Source organism: Pelobates fuscus, chromosome 2 (assembly GCF_036172605.1).
Source record: "Pelobates fuscus isolate aPelFus1 chromosome 2, aPelFus1.pri, whole genome shotgun sequence".
In the NCBI taxonomy this organism is placed as follows: Eukaryota; Metazoa; Chordata; class Amphibia; order Anura; family Pelobatidae; genus Pelobates; species Pelobates fuscus.
In genome coordinates this window covers 49088285-49112105 of record NC_086318.1, presented here as the reverse complement: position 1 = coordinate 49112105, position 23821 = coordinate 49088285, and positions in this window count along the sequence as shown.

Here is a 23821-nt window from a genome sequence, read left to right as displayed (position 1 = left end):
CGGGACAACTCCTCGTGTCATACGTTCAGCCACACGTCCCCATCACTACTACTACCCTTGCCAGATGGGTTCGGTGGATACTTCCATTAGCAGGCGTAGACGCTTCCTTCGAGGGCCCACTCAGTACGCGGAGCGGCGGCTTCCTCAGCTTCCACGGCAGGTGCCTCGCTTTCGAATATCCTACGTTCTGCGGACTGGTCTAGAGAATCCACGTTTCGCACCTTCTACTTCCGCCCGAATTCCAACGCGGCCATGTCACTCTTACAACAGCGTTAAAAAATGCAAAATAGGAAGCCTCCTGTCATGTGATAAAATTGAAGATTATGCTATCGTCAGTGTACCTATAATCTTAATTTTAATAATGACATGAGGCGAGTATTTTCGCACCCTAGGGAAGATGGGAACATCCGAGTACCTGTATTATCTACCTTCTTCCTTATTCATATCTCTACATCAGTCATTTGTTTGTCTACCATCAGTCATGTACAGTTAGTACAGTTAGTTACAGTCAGTTATTATTAATCTTCGTTTTTATAAATCTCATATTATACGCTTAATCGTTAAAATATTATTCGAGGGGGCGGAGCCTGGCCGTTGAACTAAGCAGCAGCAGGGGACACGAGCTCCTGCTTCATGGGCAGAAAAAAGGGCATAATCGAGGGCCAAATAGCCCAAGGAACCACCAGGGTGCAACACCCAAGTCTGGGGTGCACCCCTGTCCACACAGAGACCCCTTTTGAGCTTGTAGGAGCTAGAAAAATGGAACGGCAAACGCGGCCTACAGAAGCCGGAGCCGGGGAGAGGCGGCCGCTCTCTCCGACACCGGATCCCCTCTGCAACAAAGCAGGTCTCCAACTCCCCCCCCTTTGGACCGGCGGGGGATATCCCGGTCCTGCTAGCCGGACGAACATGCAAGCTGACCAATCGGACTTACCGACCACGCTGCACGGCCGAAACACAGCCAAGATGGCGGCCCAGCAAAGGCCCAGATCAAGCACTACGAGCACCCAACAACCACCGCAGCCTAGGGAGGCTTTTGACCGGCTCTGTATGAGCTTCTGGGTGATACTCCAAAAGCGAGGGCTGTCTTATCGTCAGGCAGTGAGAGCAGTGGCCTTATGGATCCGTCCAGATGCCAGACGCCGCCACTATGATTCCCTGCCTCAGGCTTCTAGAGCGGCTAGCCGGCAACACAGACGCCAGCAAAAGACAAAGCGAGACCAAAGCACCCCCCAGAAGCCGGAGGGCCACCCACCTCGACAGCAACCACTCGACCCACGACAACAGCTCCCAGCCCCGGCGAAGTGTACAGTTGCAAGACGGCAATGGAGGGAGGAGTGCCCGGTACTCCCAGGCAGAAGAGCTACATCCCAGTCACGGTACGCCATGGCGGAGAAGCGACTCAAAGCACGGACGGAGAGCTGGAAGGTGAGCCTGGAGAAGCCTGGGCCCGACAACTGGGAGGCCAAGACCCGCGAGAATATTTCCATCGGAGTAAGCAGTGCTAACAGGAACTGCCCCTCTATGGGCATCGGCTGATAGACTGATGAACTTTACTTGCTGTACCACAGAGCCCACGGAGCAAGTAACTTAAAGTGCCATCCACATTAATTCCATGGTTCCTAAATTGTTGCCCCTACATTGTTGCCCCACTGTTCTTTTGTACATACTGTAGCTCTGCCTGGATTGCCTACCCACAGCAATCATTGACTCTACCATCTCTTGCATACTACTGTTAAGGCCATTAATGATAGCCTGTTAAATATACACCTTTATGTTTGCCTATTGTAACCGGGACGCATCCCTTTAAACTTACTCAAAAGGCTGACGACATACCTGTACTACATCGCCTATAAGCGTCACCCTAACATATATGCCTGCTAATTTGCTATATAACTCACTCGAGTAGGTCTACCAACATGTCTAACTAACTAACGTTGAAAAAGCTGTATACACACTATAGTCACGTTGGAGAGCCTGAAGCTATCCTACTTACCCTTTAAAATTGCGTGCGATTGCAACACATAGTCTATATGCATGTACCTGAATATGTTGTCAACTCTCGATTCTACACATAGCTTATATGCAAACACTAGCATACTAATACATACAGCATACTAATTTCACAACGAGACAGTAAAACGCTATTGCATCCATGTTACGAATATACCTAAGCGACGAACACATATAATGCTTAACACTCATCCTATCCCCATATATAAAAAATGTGCTGGATTTAACATGTACCTCTATGTTCAACTGTTGATTATCAGCTGGAGGATTGCCTTTGGGGTACCTCTCATGCATCTGTTTAAAGCTTATGCACTACAAAAATAAAGAATTAATAAAAAAAAAAAAAAAAAATATTATTCGATAGATCACAGTCATGGTAACAACCAGTTTGGTGACCTCATTCTAACCCATTTCACACTCTTATTTCAGTTTAATTCCATGGCATTCTGGTACTTCTTTGGGAAACTACCTGGACTGCTACTCAATCCATGAAGATCATCACACTATCAGATGTTCACCCGTTGGTGTTGGTTACAATCTTGATCATCACATTACTGGACATTCACCTGTTGTGTTTTTTCATATGTTATTTATTGAACTTTTCACGGTTGCAATGTTGCTTTTGAAAGAGGAGGAGGAGCCTATTTGCTGGGAATACCTTACTCCCTATTGCATTTTGATTGGTTAAATGTTTCACTTTCTTTACTGCTGTGGAGTTTAGTAAAGAGAGAAATGCAAAATAGGAAGCCTCCTGTCGTGTGATAAAATTAAGAGTTAGCATTTCATCAGTATGTGTGAAAAACACAGAAGTATGTGGTTTGGAGAGAGTCAGAAGAAACTGTGTAAAATAGGCAGTGGCATGCCAGAGTGGAAAATAGAGGAAGAATGATAGTTATATCAAAAAGAATAAGAAAATGTCAACGAAAGTTTAAGCATCAATGTAACATTTTCAAAACTAAAAAGGAGACAGATGTAAAAGCAGACTGGCAAAGACATAACAGCTTGCTATAACCGGGAAGGATACTGAGAGTGCTCAAGGGCAACATTTAGAAAGCTTATATATGCTTCTTAGACTCCAACGTAATTAAAAAAATATATTTTTACTTCTCAACAATAAAATACAACTTATGTTGCTTTTTGACAGTAAAAGTGAAAAGAAATCACTCACCCACAGTCTACATGTGACAAGGTAAAATACTGCCAGGTCTCCGTGACCATTTAGCATAACTATAGGACCAAGGTAGACATCATTCAGATATTTATTAGGTATGTGGCTTTCAAACAGTGGAACTAGCAGGAAGCTTCAATACAGATCAAGCAGCACTTTACATATTAAAAAAACTTGTATAACCTGTAGAAATATAAGAGTAAAATTTCTCCTTCTCATATGCACAAAGTTGTGACAGCCAAGCATATTTGGATGACAGTATTAGGGAAATTTACAATCTTTTCCCAAGTAACCACACAAACAAGAGTTCAATTAATGACATGCATACCACTCGCCCCAGGACTGTATGTAATGTGTTATTAATATAAATATAATACTAAAGAGATTTTGCTAAACCAGTAGTTATCACGAAGGAGAGTGTGGACAATTCCACTCTCCTTGACCCTCCTTTAACCCCCGATTCCCTTCAGCACATGAGATCGGCTGAGTGGTATCCCAGTGACCACGTGGCCAAATACATTGCGGCTAGAATCCACAAACCCTGAATAAGGCCATGTGAAACAAACTACGGACAGAATGCCCATGCCCTTCGGCCACTGATATGGTCTGCGTCACAACGAACATAGGTCGCACAGTTCCTCGTCAAATCCGTCTGGAAGGCTAAGAAAGGGCTTGACTATTCCCTGCAGCACTGCCAGGACAAAGTCTTGGATGTCCTTCGGCCAAGTGCCACAATCTTCGACATGGATGAAGTTGCTCTAACCGAGGGTACATCTGTAGACTTAGTGGCCATCAAGGGCTGGATCCAACGATCCAAACACCACGTTGGCCACTGAGAGACGTAATGCCATTCTCATTAAAATTGAGCCAAAACTAGTCAACCTAGCAATCTCTGAACCTAGACCACAGGCAAAAGGTTTTTTTATTTGGTGTCAGTTTTGTTAAGGACCCTGGCAATTATGTCAGTACCTTCACGGCACTTGACAAAGCACAATCTAATATGAAGAGAGCGTTCTCTCAAGATTTTTGGAGGGGCTGGCAGACATCAGGGCTATCTTCCCAGCTGTTCTCCCAGGGTTTCCTACTGGGGTCATCGAGGTTCCGCTAATACTCTTAACTAAGACTAAGACACATTTGTCCTTGTTCCCCGTCAGGAGCAGACCTTGGGGACCAGGGGAACACCCTATGGCAGGCAGCTATATGGTGAGTCCTTTTGCCATTCCATTTTTCTTATGTCTTGTGTGGGAGGCAGACTGTTCCAGTTTTTAGTTATGAGCACAAGGGCACATGTTAATCTCAGATGTTTAGGTCCTGAACTTAAATTCTAGGTTATCACATCGAGTTTGTGCAAACCCCAGTTCAAAGCTCTGGGCCTCAGCCGATCATCTTTTCCCCACAAGACAAGATCCTAGTGTCAGAGGAAATTCACACACTAGTGGCAAAAGGAGCAATTTGCAAGGTTTCAATGTCCACTCCAGGTTTTATGAGCAACCTCTCCTTGGTACCAAAGTGAGTCCGGTTATCAATCTTCATCCCCTAAATGACTTTGTCAAGTACCATCATTACAAAATGGAAGGTATTCACTGTCTCTGGGATCTACTCGGGTTAGGAGATTGGATAGTAAAACTCGACCTTCAAGATGCTTACCTCAAGATTTCCATTGCTGTGGCGCTTCAAGTGTCTCCCTTTGGAATTTGTTCAGCTCCGTGGTGCTTCACCAAGCTGCTGAACATGTGGTCACCCTCCTTCACAGCAGAGGTGTGCGTATGATAAAATACCTGGGCGACATGCTAATCATGGATCACAATGCCCACCTGCTTCCACAGCATCTCTCTTGGCTGTTGTTCCTGCTTCAAAACTTAGGATTCCTGATCACTTGGGAAAAGTCGGTCCTCAACCTTGCCAAATGCACAAGAGTTCTAAGGATTCAACATCGAACATCGCACGGGACACTCCTCCTAACGTCCGCGATGTTCAAACTTATCAAGAAATACATTCGACGGACATTGGCCCGTCCGGGTTGGACCTTAAGACAACTCTCCAGGATGATTGCTCTCCTCTTGGCCTCCATCCAAGCAATTTTCCCAGAGCCCCTTCACTACAGGGCTCTTTAAAGTCTGAAGGCCAAACACCAACGCTTACTCCAATACTGCTCCACTTAATTGCACCGCCCAGGAAGAACTCGCCTGGTGGCTTCAGCACATGGAAGTGTGGAACAGCAGTGCGATTTTTGGGACCGCTCCGGATATCATCATAGAATCTGACGCGAGCATGCTTGGATGGGAAGCGCCTTGTGGTCCTATCTCCACAGGGGGAAAACGGTTCACGGCAGAAAAAAAACTACACATCAATTGACTAGAACTTGTGGCAGGTTTGTTTGCCCTGCGGAGCCTCCGCGGGTTCCAATCAACTGTTCCATCCTGTTACGGATGGACAACATGTCCGCAGTCCACTACATCAATCATCTGGGCGTCATGAGATCCATGATATTGACGGACTTGGCGAAGGAGTTCTGGCAACTCTGCCTAGATCGCAATATCTCAGTGCAGGCAGAGTACATTCCAGGCTTGTCCAATACTGTAGCAGATTTAAATTCAAGGCATCTGCGAGACGTCAGTGATTGGCGGCTGAACTGCTCAGTTTTCCTAAGTTTACAAACTCTCTGGGGTCCACTGAATATAGATCTCCTCGCATCTTGATTGAATTCCCAGCTCCCGGTGTTCTTCAGTTAGAGACCGGATCCGGACACTCTGGCATCTGGCATCTGATGCTTTCCTGGTCAAACACACGCCTTTATGCGTTTCCTCCTTTCTCCCTACTGGCTCGGACACTATTGCATCTACAATGTTCTCTGGCTTTTTTGGTTCTCATATATATCCTTTCTGAACTGCACAGCCATGGTTCCAATCGCCCATGGAAATGAGGATCTTCCGAGATTGCTACTGGTGTCCACGTACTTATTACGGGAACCTGACGGGAACCCACATCCCCTTCAGCTGCAGGGACACCTCCGACTGCTAGCGTGGCTCCTCTCCGGGGACCCTGGTTAGTACCAAATTTTCCACGATCAACTCTCAAACTATTGGCGGGAGCTTGGGCTCCGGAAACAAGAAATCATACCGCTATGCCTGGAACACATGTGGTAGTTAGTGCGTGGAACATATATTTTAAGTTTTCTTACTTTTCTTTATGACCAAGGTTTGTCCTCTCGCACGATTAACGTATACCGATCTGCAATTTCCGCAGGGCATCATGGTCTGGATTGTTTCCCAGCTGAAAACATCTGTTGGTTTGTCATCTTCTCCGAGGCTTTAGATTTGCATAACCACCGCGACCGAGATGCACTTCATTGTGGAATCTGAACCTGGTTCTTTTTGAGGCTGGTCATGAACTGGTCATGCTTTTTTGCCTGGCATAATGCAAACGTGTGACAGATGTTCGAGCACTGGATATTGACACACTTTCATATACTCTTACTAGAGTTTCTTTTAATATTTCCAGACGTACAAAATCACACATTACTTCAGTCTTCTATCCCTTCTTTCCTCACAACTTTAATCTTTGTCCTGTGGATTGTCTCCAGGAACATGAATTGCGGATTTTATAGTTCAGTGATCCAACATACCATGACTTGTTCTTGGCTCTTAAGACGACCACATCATCCCGTCTCTTCTTTAACACTAGCCTGCTGGCTTAAATTGATTATGTCTTCGGCTGACATAGACACTTCAGTTTATGGGGTACATTCTAATAGAGGTGCCATGGCTTCTAAAGCTTTCCCATTGGTTTGCAGGCTAGAAGACCTTCTCCAAGTGACTTATTGGTCTTGTGAATCTACATTTAAAGAATACTACTTTCATTTAACCTCACATTTCTCCTCTACAGTTATTCCATAGCTTTGAACTAGCATAATATGAGCTTCCGTGTCCTTTAATAAAATTTCCAGATTTCACGAATTACCTGACGTAAAGTCATGATTTTATTAAAGACACAGAGACTAATATTATCCCACCTGATATGAGGTATGTTTTGGTTTTGCGCTCCTGTTGTTGTCTATAGGAGTTGTTTTTACTTTGCCTGATATTTTGTTTTCAATTTGCTTATGTAAATACTGTTCAGATATGTGGAACCTTTCCCTATGAATGGTATTTTTTATAATTAACAAACTCTTATTATGATTTGGGGATGCTATCTTGGAACATATTTTACCACTTGTTTCTCAGTTCATTTTAGCTTGAAACATTTCTTTGGCTTTGCCTGGATTGGCTTCCTCCCACTGTTGCAACGGATGTGTTCCATGGTTCTGTTCCTCTCAGAGGATGTCCTTTTTGATGGCACCAGATGTTCAAGTATTTGGCTGTTTTGTTGATTTCTGGTTTTCTTGTTTCAGTTTTTGTTGATCTTCGGCATCATCAAGATAGAGGAGTGGCCCTACACAAAGTAAAGCTATACTGTTTCTATCCTTATATATAAAAATGTGCCTGTTCTACCTTGTACCTCTATATTCAACTGTTCGTACTGTGCTAGAGGATTGCCTTTGGGGTACCTCACAAGCAACTGTTATACGCTTACGCACTACAAAAAAAAAGAATAAAAAAAAAAAAAGAGGAGTGGCTTAGGGTCACATGGGAGTTTACGGCATATAGACTGGTCTTATTGGCTAACAAATTACAGTGAGGGAAAAAAGTATTTGATCCCCTGCTGATTTTGAACGTTTGTCCACTGACAAAGAAATGATCAGTCTATAATTTTAGTGGTAGGTATATTTTAACAGTGAAAGACAGAATAACAAAACAAAAAAACACATGTCAAAAAAGTTATAAATTGATTTGCATGTCAATGAGTGAAATAAGTATTTTAACCCTTCGTACTGAGTGGCAAAACCCTTGTTGGCAATCACATAGGTCAGACGTTTTATTGTAGTTGGCCACCAGGTTTGCACACCTCTCAGGAGGGATTTTGTCCCACTCCTCTTTGCAGATCCTCTCTAAGTCATTAAGGTTTTGAGGCTGACATTTGGCAACTTGAACCTTCAGCTCCCTCCACAAAGGCAATGTCCTAATTTACAGGCATCACTTGCTTGCAGCAAATAACCTTTTTTATATGCATTACAGTAAGATTGCACATTATTTGAACAGTAGTCATTGAATAAGTTAAAATTAGACATTCAGCCAAAGGATGCTATCCAAATTTGAACAAAATGATAAGATTTATATGAGGTGCTAAGCCAAGTGTGTGGGGGGGAGGCTCTCAGTCTGTGACAAACCACTCAAAAACACTTTGACACAGAACTGCAATTTGCAGTTAGGGATACATTTAATGTACTATAAACCTTAATATATGTTTACTACTTTGCAGCTAAAGTATTTCTCACAATGTACAAATATAACCGTATGTTGAAGTCTAATTATCTCTCCTTCAAAACAGGTTCAGCATGTATATTAATAATACTCACTCTAAATTAACTTATTAAGTATAAATTTGAGCTAAATTAATGCATTAGTAGAAATCCTGCAGGGAAAACACTTTAAATCCATTCTTGTGGTAGGCAATAATGAGGACGACTAATTTAATTAACATACCCCCTTAGGTTTTCAGTGCCTGCAATATTTTGTTTTACGCTCTTTAGCGTATGTTTGTTTTTTAAACTAACAGTAATGTTTACACCAAGGTAAATGCAGTAACTGTATATTTCCTTTATCAATGTCTGAGTCAGAATCAGAGTAGAAACTAAAATGTACACATCAAGAAATGTCCAGTGTGTCTGGTGACTACTAGGACCAGTAGCTAAATATGGATTCTATCAGTTTTTAAAAAAGCAGCAGCAACCTAAGAAATTACATATACTACTTGCTTGCAGCCAATAAATTGTTTTTCTATGCATTGCAGTCAGAGTACACACTATTTAGGCAGCATTCATTAAATGATTGCTTGGGGTGACAAGCTCAGCCAAAGAATACCATCTTAATTGGATAAAATTGATATTGCTAATAGTTGCTAATAGCAATATGCTGAGTGAGGGGTCAAGTCAAATGCGGGGCATCAGTTTGTGTCAAACCACTTGAAAATCTTGACACAGAACTGGTAAGTCGCCAGTGGCATTTTGTCACTATAGACTACCGCATCAGTACATATATATCACAAAGAAGAAAACAAAATGTATGATTCCATGGCCAGCGATTTGACTCCATAAGAAAGGAAACATTTAAGATATGTTTTACTTCTGTAAATGTAATAAAATAATGCAGAGATTTAAAATTTAACTCACAAAATAACGTTTTGTTTTGAGAATAAAAATGTTCAAAAATCATATCTGGTAAACAGTCTACTATTCCTAATCAGTAGACATTCTAGTGTCAAAATCTATCTGTTTATTTAAATAGTTAAGATACATAACAGTGAGTACTTGAGCAGTGTTTCTGAATGAAATGCTGTCTTGAACTTAAATTCACCGGATGGTGGAATAAATAAAAATACTATAATTGAACTTAAAGGGACACTATGGTCACCCAGACCACTACATCTCATTGGGTGCTGGCCCAGGGCCGAGGAGGGCGAGAGGGGCAGGGAACTATAGTGATAGGAAGACAACTTTGTATAATAAATCAAATTCTGCCAGAACCTACATTGAGTACCCACTTATTCTGCTTCTGTACAGCACAATATGTTTGATAAATCAATGGAGTGAATCATTTTGTACGTATCTGAGTTTTAAAATATATTGTTTGCATTATTTATCTTTATTGCTAGTATTTTTGCTTTAAAAATAACCATTTGCTTTATTTTATACACTAAAGTATGCATAGCACCCAATAGCTTAAAAATGTGAAATATTACAAACAACAGCTGCGTTCATACACCTCCTCCTTTACAATCATGAATTATTAATCTATGAAATTATAAATGAATTGCAGATTATCTATATTTAGTTCATAGAACTTTGGATTTGAAGAAAAAAAGTTTTTTTTAATATAATTATTTTTCATCAAACTGTAGATAGAATAAAGGCATGCAGGAAATAAGCTTAAGTGATAAAATATAATATGTGCTAACCTTGTCTGACAGTAGAATAAAGGCCTTCCTCTTCAGCTGAATTGGCAGACCAATATCCCTGTGGCACATCTTGTTCTTTGACCTGTGTCAATATCTTACTAAGATTGTCTTCTTCTGATTGAATGTTCATTGCACTATCATCTATTGCTGAGTTATCAGTACAGTCACCATGAAACAATTCCAAAGAACCAGTGGATTGCTCATAGCTATGCTTTAGTTCACTACCTGCATCTTTTTCAGATATTGAATGGAATAATGCCAACTCTTCAAGAACCAAGTCAAACTGAGATTTCATTTCAAATTGTACTTTATCTTCAGATATTGTTAACAACAATGATATCCCATCTTCAGTTTTGCCTTCAGTAGCATCATTTTTCAAATGCTGTGTAAGTGCAGTGCCATCTGGCAGAGTCATATCGGTCACGATATTACCCAGTGAATTATTAGAAAGATGTTTTTCATTAGAATATGGTTGCATATTTTGACATTCCTCTTTCACAAGTCCATTTGAGAAATATATTTTTTCTGCAATATCTTTAAAAGGAGATAAAATGCAAGGGCCTTCTTTTGTATTCAATAAACTGTTAACATCATGTTTTCCCAAGTCAAACATCTCAGTAGCAACTTGCAACGTACATTCAGGATGCTGATTCACAAAAACTGATATATTTTTCCCTATAATGTTAGGGCCTATCTGTGTGGACATTGCTAAATTCAATTTCTTATCATTTGAAAAACTGGTATTATCATCTTGTTCTTTGTTTGAAACCTTACTTACAGAAGATGTACATAGTGAATCCAGCAATATGTTTTTGGAATTTACTAGACAAACACTTTCAGCACACTTGAATTGGTGTTCTGAGATTGTGATGTTTAATGCCTCTAGATTATCATGCATAGTTTGGTATTCATCATATAAAACATCACTTTTCTGGATCTTTCCAACCCATGGTTCCTGCAAACTTGACGCTATAGATATTTTTTCAAAATGTTCAGTAAAAGAGTTCTGGTTTTCACACGATTGAGCTCTCATGTTGCCTAAGGCAATTGAAGAGATATAATTTTCTAAATGTTGTGTATTGCCAGTATTTTTGTATTGACACTTAAGTACATTTTTTGGGATCAAACTAGACTTTCTACTAAACACATTCGCTTTAATACAAAACTTCTGCCTTTCTGCTTCTTCAAAATCTCTGCCTTTGACTGAGTCACAGGAAAGTTTGTTACTGGTTTCTGGAAGAGTATGTTTTTTGGAAGTACTTTGCAAGCTATTCCTTTGAAAACATGAGAACTCATTTTTAGACGTTCCAAGTAATGAAGCTGCAAATATTGAATGCTCCATGTCAGATACAAAGTGCTGTTCTCCAGGCTGCCTCGGGTAATTGAGCTGTGCTAGAAATGCGTTTTCTGTTGACAGCAATGACTCATCATTATTGTCAAAAAGACGGAAAATGCAAGTTTTCTTATCAATATACGGCAATGACAAATCGTTTTTTTGCAAAACATGACATTTTGTAAACTCTGCTAATATGTTTTCAGCAAAATTATGTTTCATTTGATAGTTGGTATTTACATCAGTCGTACAGTATATAGGTTTTTGTTTAAGTGCTGGCTCAACTTGCAGTGCAGAATTAACATTGCTTAAAATAGCTTCTGTATTATCTTGTATACTGGCACTATAATGATGAGCTCTACTGGAAAATGCATGGTTTTTAAGTCCATAATGGGGAACAATATAATCCAGAGGACTATCACTCTGAGGAATAAAACTACGAGTAAACACTCCTGCTGTTTCACCAACTAAAATGTGCAATAATTGTGTGTCTAGTATACCTGGCACCTTGTTGCATACAGTCACAGTAGGATAGATAGTAATATTACGACCATCTGTGTCATAATCAAATGTCTGGTGAATTTTTGAAGTTAAGGCAGAAGTCACCATATTTTCTCTTGAATGCTTTTCTATAACAGGGTTAGATTTTTGAAAGGTTTGTCCTAAATCTAATATTTCCTTGGATATTAGACATTCATTTGATGTTTTGTAATACGGTTCCTTGTTATATGATGCACCAATAATTTGCTTTCCTTTATTATCATGCTTAGTATTTGTATACTTATTTGTTATAGCAATGCCGACATCACTGCACTTTTTGATATTCCAAGGCTTTTTTGATATGTGTTCAGTGTCCTCGTAAATATCGGCTTGTGGCTTCCTCTTCCAAATCCTATTATATTCTATTTCAGTAGACAGGTCATAATTGTTGCTCCAGCTTTCTCTTCCAGTTTGTATAGAGCAGAAACCATAGTTGCTGAGCTCTGAAATAGTAGTTGATTTTGCCTTAGATTGATGTGCAAGTTCAATTTCTCCTCCACAGGTAGTATAACATGAATGATATGTCTTTTTGAGGTTAGGAGTGTATATGTCAAGTGTGCATTCTGGTCTCAGAATTTCAATAGGTGAAGGCAGATAAATGCTGTTAGTAGCTGTATGATCCTTCTTAGAGGTGGTCATTTTTTCAATGGATAATTTAGTTGACTGAAAAAACGATGTGAAAAGTGCATTTTCAGTAAAATTTTGGAAATTTGTGAGATATTCAAATTTTAGTTTTTTTTCTTTTAAAGTATTTTTAATACCAAATCTCAATTTATATGCATTATGGCTTGAATTTGTATTTTTCATTCTGCCTGGACCTTCCTTTGTCATTTCTGCACCACTTGGTTCTGCAATATGTCTTGTGTGCCCAGCTGTAGGCAGCAAAACTGGAATGTCCCTTATGCGCTTATTGTGCCTGTGCCATATGTGACCAAATTCTGTTTTAAAGGACTGTTTACTATACTTTACTAGCTTAATACAAACATGTTCTAATTTCTTGTTTTCTTTAGTTCAAATTGAATATGCACAGCAAAAGAAAAAAAATCAAAACAGAATCAGTTTTTCTTGTTCCCAAATTGCAAAGGGAGTGTTGAAAAGATGAAAATTACATATTTGATCTTACCTATGGGGAACTACTTAATATTACATGTAGGCACTAAAACACAGGTGTCACTGCTACAATCTTACACTATTCCTGGCTTTAATCCACTGGTGATAGTCTGTGGCAAAACACAAACAATTTTACAAAGAAAATACAGTATAATAAGCAAAGGCTACAAATAGTCACTTATCTGACAAATTAATATGTGATTTGTCTACAGTTAAAAAAAATATGATAAAAGTCCATGATAGTCAATGCGAGAAAAATAAATAAGTCGAGAGATGTACTATAATTCACAGTTTTCCTAATTTTATATTTTATTAAAAAATATAGAACAAAGTTTTTCCAAATATTTTACTATTCAGCATAATCATGTACATATCACCTGCATACATCAACAAAATCAAAGCAGCTACAGTAGTTGCTGTGACAGAGTGGGAGAACAATTATTATACAAGCTTAGATTTAATTGAGAAGTGAGGGTATACATATACATTTTATGAAAAAATTTGGAACGTTTCTACAGATTTGTTTATAATTTGTATACATTTACTAGCAATTCTGCTAACACAATGTATACAAATAATTATTGTCGCTACCATTTTTATTGTGTTACATAACGCATGAGAGGTACAAGTTAGAAGAAAGTTTAGGGATTAGTAGGAGGGGCTCATATACAGAAAACAGATTAATTACTCGAAAAATAAAATATTCAAATTTCACCATCTAAAGCAACAATGATTGAAATCTCATAATACTATTAGCATATGAAATAATTCATGGCTCCACAGAAATAAAATTCAAAGAGCATAAGTATCATACATATTATTGAGATTAATTGCTGTGGAGCTTTGTGATACACTCATAAGCACTGCACATTACTGTGAGTTTAATTGCAGTGGAGCTCTGTGATTTACTCATATGCACTGTCCACATTACTACGAACTGTATTGCAGTGGGGCACTGTGAAAAAAACTCCTGCGCACTACATTACTTAATTTTATTGCATTACAATGGGTTGTACAATAAAAGCCTTAAAGGAACACTCAGCAAATTTGTTGTGGAGCATAGTTTCTCTAGACATAGCCTTACCTCACAATATTTAAACCATTTTTCAACAGTTTAATACTTAAGTTTTGTCCCCCGTATCTTTTCGTCTCTCTTTTTTTCCTTTGAATTACACTTGTCAGCCTATGCCAATGCTTCTGCATAAGTCGAGTGGGCGAGGAGATAAAGACAAGAAGTGTCGTAACGAGTGCCCGGGACAGAATTTCAGTGTTGACCTGTTTGAGAACAGCTTTATGACGGTAAGGTAAGGTGGCTCCCAGGACTTCAGACCCCCTAACAGTTTACCATATCACTCTTCCAGTGTAAAAAAAACAACCTTTTTTTTCTGGAATAAGGTGAAGGATTCTAGTTTATGTTAAACAAGCAGGATAACTATAAAGAATTACTCTATGGGTTGGTTTTGGTGCTAAGATGGAGTCAGTGTCCCTTTATTGCCTTACATTTTTAGGATATATGTTTGCATGCACAAAGATTACACACACACACATATATATAAAGTGTTTTTATCTTAATTTCAAGGGCATTTTTCCTCTAAATACAATACATTATTGTATTTCTGCCAGGTCTTGCTGCAAGATTTATATACACGATTTAAGAATAGCTTGAGGGTTACATTTATAAGTATGTTTAAAATAGTGAATCACACAGCATTTTGTTTGAGTGTAAGCCATGCTTTTACAAGTACGTTAATTTAAAACTGTCAGACAATGTCCTTAAGTGTTAACCAGGTAATGACAAAACCAGACAAAAAAAAAAAACAACTAGCAGAGACCAGCAAGCTAGACTGATAGTCAATGGCTAAGTACAGTAGCATATTCTGATTTCCAGTGCTGCTCAAAAATTACTTGCAAACAAACTGGGGACTGCACCAAAAGACTTATATTACCATAACCACTACAATTGGCTTTAGTATTCATATCACTTAGAATGCCCCTTTGACATATAGTTATAAGATCAATATATTCCCCAAAAAATGTGAGCAGATTGCTAATACCTACTGGACTTCTCTGATTATGTGTAAAATAGATCAGACTGTTTTCAACATATAGAGGAGGAGCATCTGTTTCTTTAGACCAAATATACAATATTTTTAATAAAGTGGACAACATTACATTAAAAGGACGATGCGGACACTTGCTAATTCAGTTTTGGGCTCAACAGTAGGCTGACCTTATGTGAATGCTCAGATATGTATTGCTGTTGAAGATAAAAAGTGAGTCTGTACACTTTGCCATGTCTCCCACCTTGTAAGGGGGACATTTTACAATGTGGGAGGCACATTGTAAATAATTAATATTGTACATAATATTAGCTTACTAACCTACGTACGTACGTACATAGCTACTAACAACACTAATCAGTGAGCTGAAATGCAGGAGGAATCCAAGACAGTACCTCCCTGGAAATATAAGGAAGGGAGGACATGACTGCTGGCAGGGATAAGGGGATGGTCCCTAAGGGGGTACATTGTGGCACCCTGGGCACATTAAGAAGGGGAGAAAGGGCAATTGGTTGCAAGGGTTTAATATATTTTTTCAAGCATACTAGTGCGCCGTTTCCTGGATAAGGCTCCTTCACTGTTTGGGTACTTAGACCTAATTTGGGGGGCCTATAAAATCTACGGGGGGCAATGCTGGTATCGCTATGACCAGCAATTCCGCCAAAAGATGTCGGTGTGCCTGGGTATGGATTTTGGGGTTCAGGATGGTAGTCTCTGGCTGTTAATAATGACCCCCAGTAGACCATCATCCTTTCCCTGGTCTGCCGGAGGTACCTCCGGCTCCTCCGCAGGGTAGAAAAAAGGTGTTTGCTGTCTCTTTAACGAGAGCCAGTGCCGGTGTTACAGTTCGTGCAGGTTTCGCCACAAATGTGCTCACTGCGGGGGAGCGCACCCAGGTATGCGCTGTTTCCGAAAAGGGAAACCGGTCGACGGGAAGGGTCCTTCTCGAGACGACATTCCTAGGGGAGAGGACGCCCGTAAACGTCCTAAGGATGCGCCCTGGCTCGCCCGGTATCATATAGTTTGCGATGCGCAGATCTAATTCGACGGATTTCAGGTGGGTTTCTGGATTCCTTTTGTTCCTTCTTCATTGCCCCAGTTGGTGGACAATCTCCGCTCGGTTAAGGGCAAGGAAGACATTCTGCAAGAAAAGTTAGACGCAGAGGTCCAGGCAGGCTGCATGGTAGGCCCTTTTTCCTTTCCTCCCTTTTCTAATTTACGCATTTCCCCTCTGGGGCTGGTTCCTAAGAAGGAACCTGGTTCCTTTCGTTTGATCCACCATCTGTCTTATCCGTCGGGAGGTTCTGTTAACGATGACATCGGGAAAGAAGTTTGTCGAGTGTGCTATGCATCATTCGACAGGGCGTTAGAGTTGGTACGCTGTGCCGGGCCCGGCGTTTTGTTGGCAAACTCCGACATAGCCTTGGTTTCCGTCTGTTGCCAGTTCACCCCTCCTGCTTTTACTTGCTAGGTTGTTTGTTTCGTGGGGTTTTATACAATATGTGTTTGCCCATGGGCTATTTAATTTCTTGTTTCTATTTTGAGATGTTTTCGTGTTTCTTGGAATGGGTTACAGTGCAGGAGGCAGGTTTATCGTCGGTTACCCATTACCTGGACAATTTTTTATTCGTCGGCCCGCCTGGGTTCCAGGGAATGTGAGCGGTTGTTACATTCGTTTCGGGCAATCATGGGGCATTTCGGTGTCCCCATCGCGGAGGCCAAAACAGTGGGCCCAGTTCAGGTATTATCATTGTTTTTAGGGATAGAAATTGACTCCGTCAAATGGTTTTCTGTCTGCCGGCTGACAAATTGTCGGTCCTGTTGCGCAGGGAGGTACAGTTAAAGCAAATGCAGGTGCTTCTGGGGCACTTGTCCTTCGGGGCCGTGGACTTCCCATGGGTCGGGCATTTTGTAGGCGCCTTTCTCTTTCCACTGTGGGGGTTCGGGAGCCCTTTCATTTTATTCGGGTCACTCGTCGTTTGCGCACGGACCTTCAGGTGTGGAGCTCCTTTCTGGAGCGCTACAATGGTCACTCCTGCTGGCTGCTGGCTGCAGGAGGCTACGTCTAACTCCGAGTTAAGCCTCTTCCCAGACGCGCCCGGTGCCGTGGGTTTTGGAGCCTACTTCCAGGGCCGACGGTGCGCGGAGGCATGGCCGGCCCTAAGGCTGGGCTCGGATGTGATGCGGAATTTGACGTTTTTGAAGTTGTTTCCTATTGTGGTCTCCTTAGAGCTCTGGGGGGAGGCTCTTCGCAACAGGGCGGTGGTTTTTCACACTGACAACATGAGCGTTGTCCATGTGGTAAATCACTCGTCCTCCAGTTCCCCTTCCGTTCTAGCGCTTCTGCGTCGGCTGGTTCTCCTTTCTTTAAAATTTAATATTTGGATAAAAGCAAGTCATGTCCCGGGTGTGCAGAACGTGGTAGCTGACTCTCTTTCTTGGTTTCAGTGGGACAGTTTTCGGGAGTCGGCGGCGGAAGCAGTGGGTCTCAGCTGTCCGGACTCCTTGTGGGAGATCGATTTGGAGGATTGAGACGCTTTGTGGCGGACTCATTGTTGGACGCTTCTTGGAGATCGTATCAATCGGTCTGGCGCCAATGGCTGGCCATGTTCTCGCAGAGTCTGGTGCTGGGCTCTGAGTCGGGGCGCCTGGAGGCGATGCTCAAACAGGGTAAGTCTTGTTCCTCACTTCGCATAAAAAAATAAATGTAAAAAAAATGAAAAGTCCTTGACCGCTCTGTCTTTCCTATGTAGGTTTATGGGATGGCAAGATGTTTCATGGGAGTTTGGTATCCAGTGAGTGATACGGGGTGATACGGATCGCCGCCGCCCGGTGTCAGCCGACTTGCTGTGGCGGATTCTGTCAGCTTTGGGTGCGGTTTGCTTCTTGGAATACGAGGTATTGTTATTTCGGGTTTCATTTTCATTTTGTTTCTTTGGGGCTTTTCGCGTGGATGAATTGGTCTCCCACAACCGATCATTGCTTTTGTTGGCGGACATCCGGTGAGCTGAGGACTTCGTGGACGTTTTCATCAGGCGGTCCAAGACGGACCAGGTAGGTAGGGGTTCGTGGTTCGTATCGGTGCAACTGGTGGTGGGTTTTGCCCGGTGCGGCTTTTCTAGACATATTTGCGGAGGAGGCCGGTGGCGTATCTCCTCTTACTGGTTCATAGCGACGGGTCTCCCCTTACGCGCTATCAGTGTACAGCCATGTTCCGGGCCGCGCTGGCGAAGTGTGGGTTGGATTTGTGGCAGTACTCAGCTCTTTCATTTCGCATGGGGCAGCCACCCAGGCTAGTTTGTGGGGGTTCTCTGCTGCAGCGATTCAACGTTTGGGTAGATGGGGCTCTCATCGTTACAGGTCCTATGTCAGGCCTCATTTGGTATAACGTTTGTTTCTTCCTAGGTCCTCGGCCTCGCTGTGTTTGGATATTGGGTCATTCGTTCATATACTGGGCAGCACGGTGAGCGGAGGAGCGGCCCTATGGAAGAAATTTGGGGTTTCCCTATGAGGTAGCCAGGGTAAGGTGGAGGGGTGTTAGGGGTATGTTATGGCAGCAGGTGTTCTCAGAGTGTGTGTCCCTTTGCTGGTATGTTTCGGGGCCGGTGACTTTAGTCATCCACGTGGGGGGTAATGACCTAGGCAGGTCAGTAGATCTCCTGCATGCGATAAGACATGATCTGTCTCGTTGTGTGGCACTCTTTCCTGCTCTGACCCTGATCTGGTCGGAAATCGTGTTCAGGCCTTGTTGGCGTGAGCTGCCTCATGCGAGGGGCGTGGAGCGCGGTAGCCGCAAACTTAATGTGGCCATTGGGAAATGTGCTTGCCGCCTCGGGGGGTTTGTCGTGAGGCATTCTAACAGAATTAGAGGGAGACAACTCCAACCTTATGCGCAGGGACCACCTCTCGGTTATAGGTTTGGATATCCTGAACTCCGGCTACACAGGTATCGAGTAGGCGCTGGCTGCGGGGGGCGCGGTGCCTCCCAGGGGAACAATTGGGGAGGCCCCACGATGGTGGTAGTCCTGGCCAGTGAAGAGAATTGGAAGTAAGTGCCGAAGCGGCTTGGGGAGTCGCAGCCTGCTAAGAGCTGATGGCGGGGGCAGGCTGCACCGGACTCGTGGTTCATTTTGATAGAGCTGTCTGTTGGTAATCCCCCAACAGCTGACAGGTTGTGGACGCTGGCAATAATATATTAATAAAGCTGTGGCCGTTGCCCTTACCCATACAAAAGGTTGTTGTGTATTTATTGGGCAACGGGTGGTTGGGGTTTTGGTCCGGGTCAGCAGTCAAGACATTTAAGTATTTCTCTACATCTCTATCTGTATTTATGTTTACCTACCTAAATAGTTCTGGCAAACTGTGCTTCCATAGCTTGGATAAAGCCCGGCCATAGACGTTTTCAGTTTAGTAGACCTGTGCATTGTGGGATTATAATTATCACTGGCATTTCCGATTAGAAACTGTACAAATTGTTAAAATAAATGCCAGTAACAATTATAAGTCACCCAAAGTGCAAGTCTGGTAATTAAAAATTAATTAGCTGAGGCCCAGACAGCAGATCTCACAGAGATTTTGCTATATCACGTTGTGAACAGAAAGGAGGCATTAATATCTTCTGTCTATGTTGTCTACAATTAAGCCTGTCGTCGGGTTACTCTTATGAAGAAAACCAGAAATAGTTGTAACCAATACTATCCTATATTTGCTAGTCAATCTTATATTTGAATCTTAGCAACTGAATGACTAGTACTGGATTGAACATGTAAAGTTTAGTAGCGGTGCTCTCTTTATTCTGATTTTTTTCATGTAATCTCTTCCTGTTGTACACTCCTATAGAATTCTCTCCAGCCTCCAAACACTTTTTTTTTTATCCCTACAAAATGAAGTCCAGTGGAATCCTGATTATGTAACTTTTTGAAATTATCTACTCCTTTTTTAATGTTATAAATATGCTTCTTAGTTCTTTTTAAAAAGTCCTTCCTTTCTAATTCTTTTTTTTTTTTTCAAAGTTCTTCCTACTTACTGCAACTTACATGGACATGTGAGGAGATAAATAATGTTATTGCATGGCAGATAACTAGTTATTTTATTTTATACTCTTTTTTTTTTGTAACCTCAGATATTAAATGTTTTTAAAACTCTCATATTATCACTTTTAATAGTCTTACATCCTAGACAATTCCCTGCTCTGATTGGTGGTTGGGCGCAGAGGTGGCTATTTGTCACTACGCTCACATATGGTATTGTCAGATATATGTCTCTTGATTTCCGTTTAAATGTATTTTATTTTTTATTCATTTTTAATCATGTCTCTTTCCGGACCTAGGTATCCCATTTTTTTTTTTCAAAATTCTTGTCTAAATCAATTCTTGTCAAAACCTTAAAAAAAGTCTGTTCACCAAAACAATTTTATTGAATTTTCCTTAAAATAACTCTTAACTAAAACTGATTTAAAATTAGAGGCCTCTCTCAAAATTATTTCTAGCTTAAGCCAAGGTGTATAGTGCCCACTATTGTAGGAGTCACCTGACATCACAGGCCGACAACGGTAGAAAGGCAGACACCTTGCCTGCACGGTTGCTTCGGATTGCTTGAAGGGTGGCTGAGTTTGACACAGGGAGATAAGACACAATCCACAGTGATGCAGCCCTGCATCTCCCCGAGCCCGGGCCTTAGCAGGAGCCATTATCTTCTGTCCAAGGATTCCTGTGCGCCGAACAGCTGGATCATGGACCCTCAGGGTAGGTGGACTATGGGTCGGATGAAGCTCTGAGTGGAGCCCAGAAGAAGAGTCGCGAGCAGTAGCAATAGACCATGTCAGCAATACAGCAGGAGTGTTGGAGATTCGTGGTCTGCTTTCAATTCGGTGCCAGAACACTTGACAAAGCTTATTGAAGTTGGCTTCGAAATCAGCCTTCCATGTCTCGCCCTCCTGTGTCACCTCACTGCATGGAAGCTTCATCGCAGCAGCCATTTTAGACAAGCCACGCGGTCCTCCCAGGGATAACTGGGCGTCTTGTTGATGCTACCGTTATAGGATGCAGTACAAGGCTAAATAGGGCCCTGGGCAAAAAATAATGGGGTTATAAATAAAATGGTTACATTATATGATCATACATTGCATAAGCCTCCCACAACGTCAATGTGCCCCATTCCAGGCCCTATTTAGCCTTGTACTGCAGAGAACACGAGATGGAATTTTTACCCAAGTAAGTAGATCATTTAGCAGACATTTGGCAGTTAGAGTAGGACCTACCAAAGATGGGGTACATTGACGTTGTGGCAGGCTTATGCAATGCATGATAATATAATGTAACTAAACCCCCATTACTTTTTGCCTAGATTAGGTGTTTTTAAAAGACTAACAAAATCTGTCAGCACCAAAGTTGCTGTTTAGTAGATAAGGGAGTGCACTGGATTTTCATTTTTATTGTACTTATTGGCTCCCAGCAGCATCCTATTTAAAACATTCAAAAGATGGCTACAAAACAACAAGTTAAAGGAAGAGAAAAAAATGATAATCCACCTACAAGAATGTCAGGGGTTTTCTCCCTTATGTCCAATATAGAGACTCTTTTTACAAAGCCCCCAAGATCCCCAAATGAGCGAACAGATGAATTTTGTCACACAACATTTTTTAGTTGCCAAATTGGATGCCAAACTGACATCCATTTCTAAAGACTTCTCTAATAATTTTGTCCCAATTAAAAACAACTAAACATATTAAAACTGATAAACAACTAAACATATTAAAAGAAAATAAATGGAACATTGAAACTAAAATGAATCAAATAAATCTTAAACTCCAAGATTTGGAAGATCGCTCAAGACGATGCAATCTGAGATTCAGGAATATTCTGATTCAATGCATCTCTAGGAGGAGGTGCAGATTGGCCAAAACTGCATTTGGCCCCGCCCCATGACAACTTAAGCCAATCCAATGCTTCCCCTATGGGAAAGCATTGGATTGGCTAAAAATCGGCCATTTTGATGTTGTCACAAAAGGGGTGGAGCCAGCGGTGAGGGGTGCTGAAGGGGGTAAGCCACCTAAATGGTGGGTTAAACACTATAGGGTCAGGAATACATGTTTGTGTTCCTGACCCTATAGTGTTCCTTTAATACTAGATAATATGATGTATTTCTTGTGACTAAATGAGTAATCAATATACAAATGTTTAGTGTTAGATTTTATGGATTAATAACATTGGGATACTATGCAACACAAATAAGAAGGATATAGAATTTATATTTAATACTGAAGTCTTGATAATATATTATACTTTTATTTTAATATTTTTTAACATTTTATACTCAAAACTTTTTTCTTTGTTGAATAATTTCTGTAGGTATAATATACATACTTAATACACTAGAATACAATGTTGAGGTCTATCTACAAATAACTGGGCGGGATCGATTTCACCTATGAAGAATATGACCTAGTGTATATAATTCCGTTTAGAGAAGATTAAAATGTATTGAAAGAGAGAGAATATTGGATGGAGAAAGAAAAGTAAGGGCAAAGGATATAACAGTGTAGTATATATTGCCAAGTTGAATGATTCTATTGACGACTTTTTTCAGCCCTACTTGATGCCTGTTATAAGGCATACATCTCGCTTTGAAAAGATGCTGTCGAGAGCAGGAGTCTCTTTAGAGGATCTTTGGAGACCCTGGATGGGTAGTATTTTAACTGTGCCTCTCGGGGGTTTACCGAGGGCTCAAATGTCTTGTTTTTATGTTGTATGTATTTCCCGTTGTCGAGGGGTGGAGTCTGGGCCTCAGTATTGTGAAATTTTTTATTATGGTTAGGTTTCTTTCGGTGAATGATCAGGGCTTGAATACCATGAATAAAAGATCACAATTACCTTGTAGACTTGGGCATTCGTATTCGTACGAATGGATTTTCGTACGAAAATATGCATTTTCGGTCATTCTTCCGAATACCGAATAACGAAAGGCTATACAAACTAAAGAACGAACAAACGAATAGTCGTTTGCCAAAAATCTTTCGTTTGTTCGTTCATTCGGCTTTTTGAATTAGATATTTTTGAATTTACATTTTAGCACCTCTGTGTAATGTATTGCAATGCAAACTACCGAACGAGAGCATACTACCGAATTCAAACTACCGAATTCAAACTACCGAACGCACAAACCATTCGTGCTTTTTCATTGCTTTACATGGGGATGGTAGAAAAACGAATGAACTAATGAACTAATGAATGAACTGATTGATTTGCCTCAATTTGTGTATTAGTTCATTCGGATGCCTTGTATGAATCAAAGAGGAGGGGTATGGGAGTGAGCTGATTTTCATTTATCTAATCAGCTCACTCCTTTGACATGATGCTGTAGGGGCTTATCCAATGGTGAGTGCTTTATCGTGGATTTAAAAAATAACTAAACAGCAGTATAAAAGCAGGCAGTGGATCTTTCTATGCCCTTCTTTGACTGAGTTTTGTTGTTGACACACTGTGCTTCTGTGCTGTGTTAGCCTCATTGCTTGTCTTAGAGATTTTCTGTGAGTCTTGGTGTGCC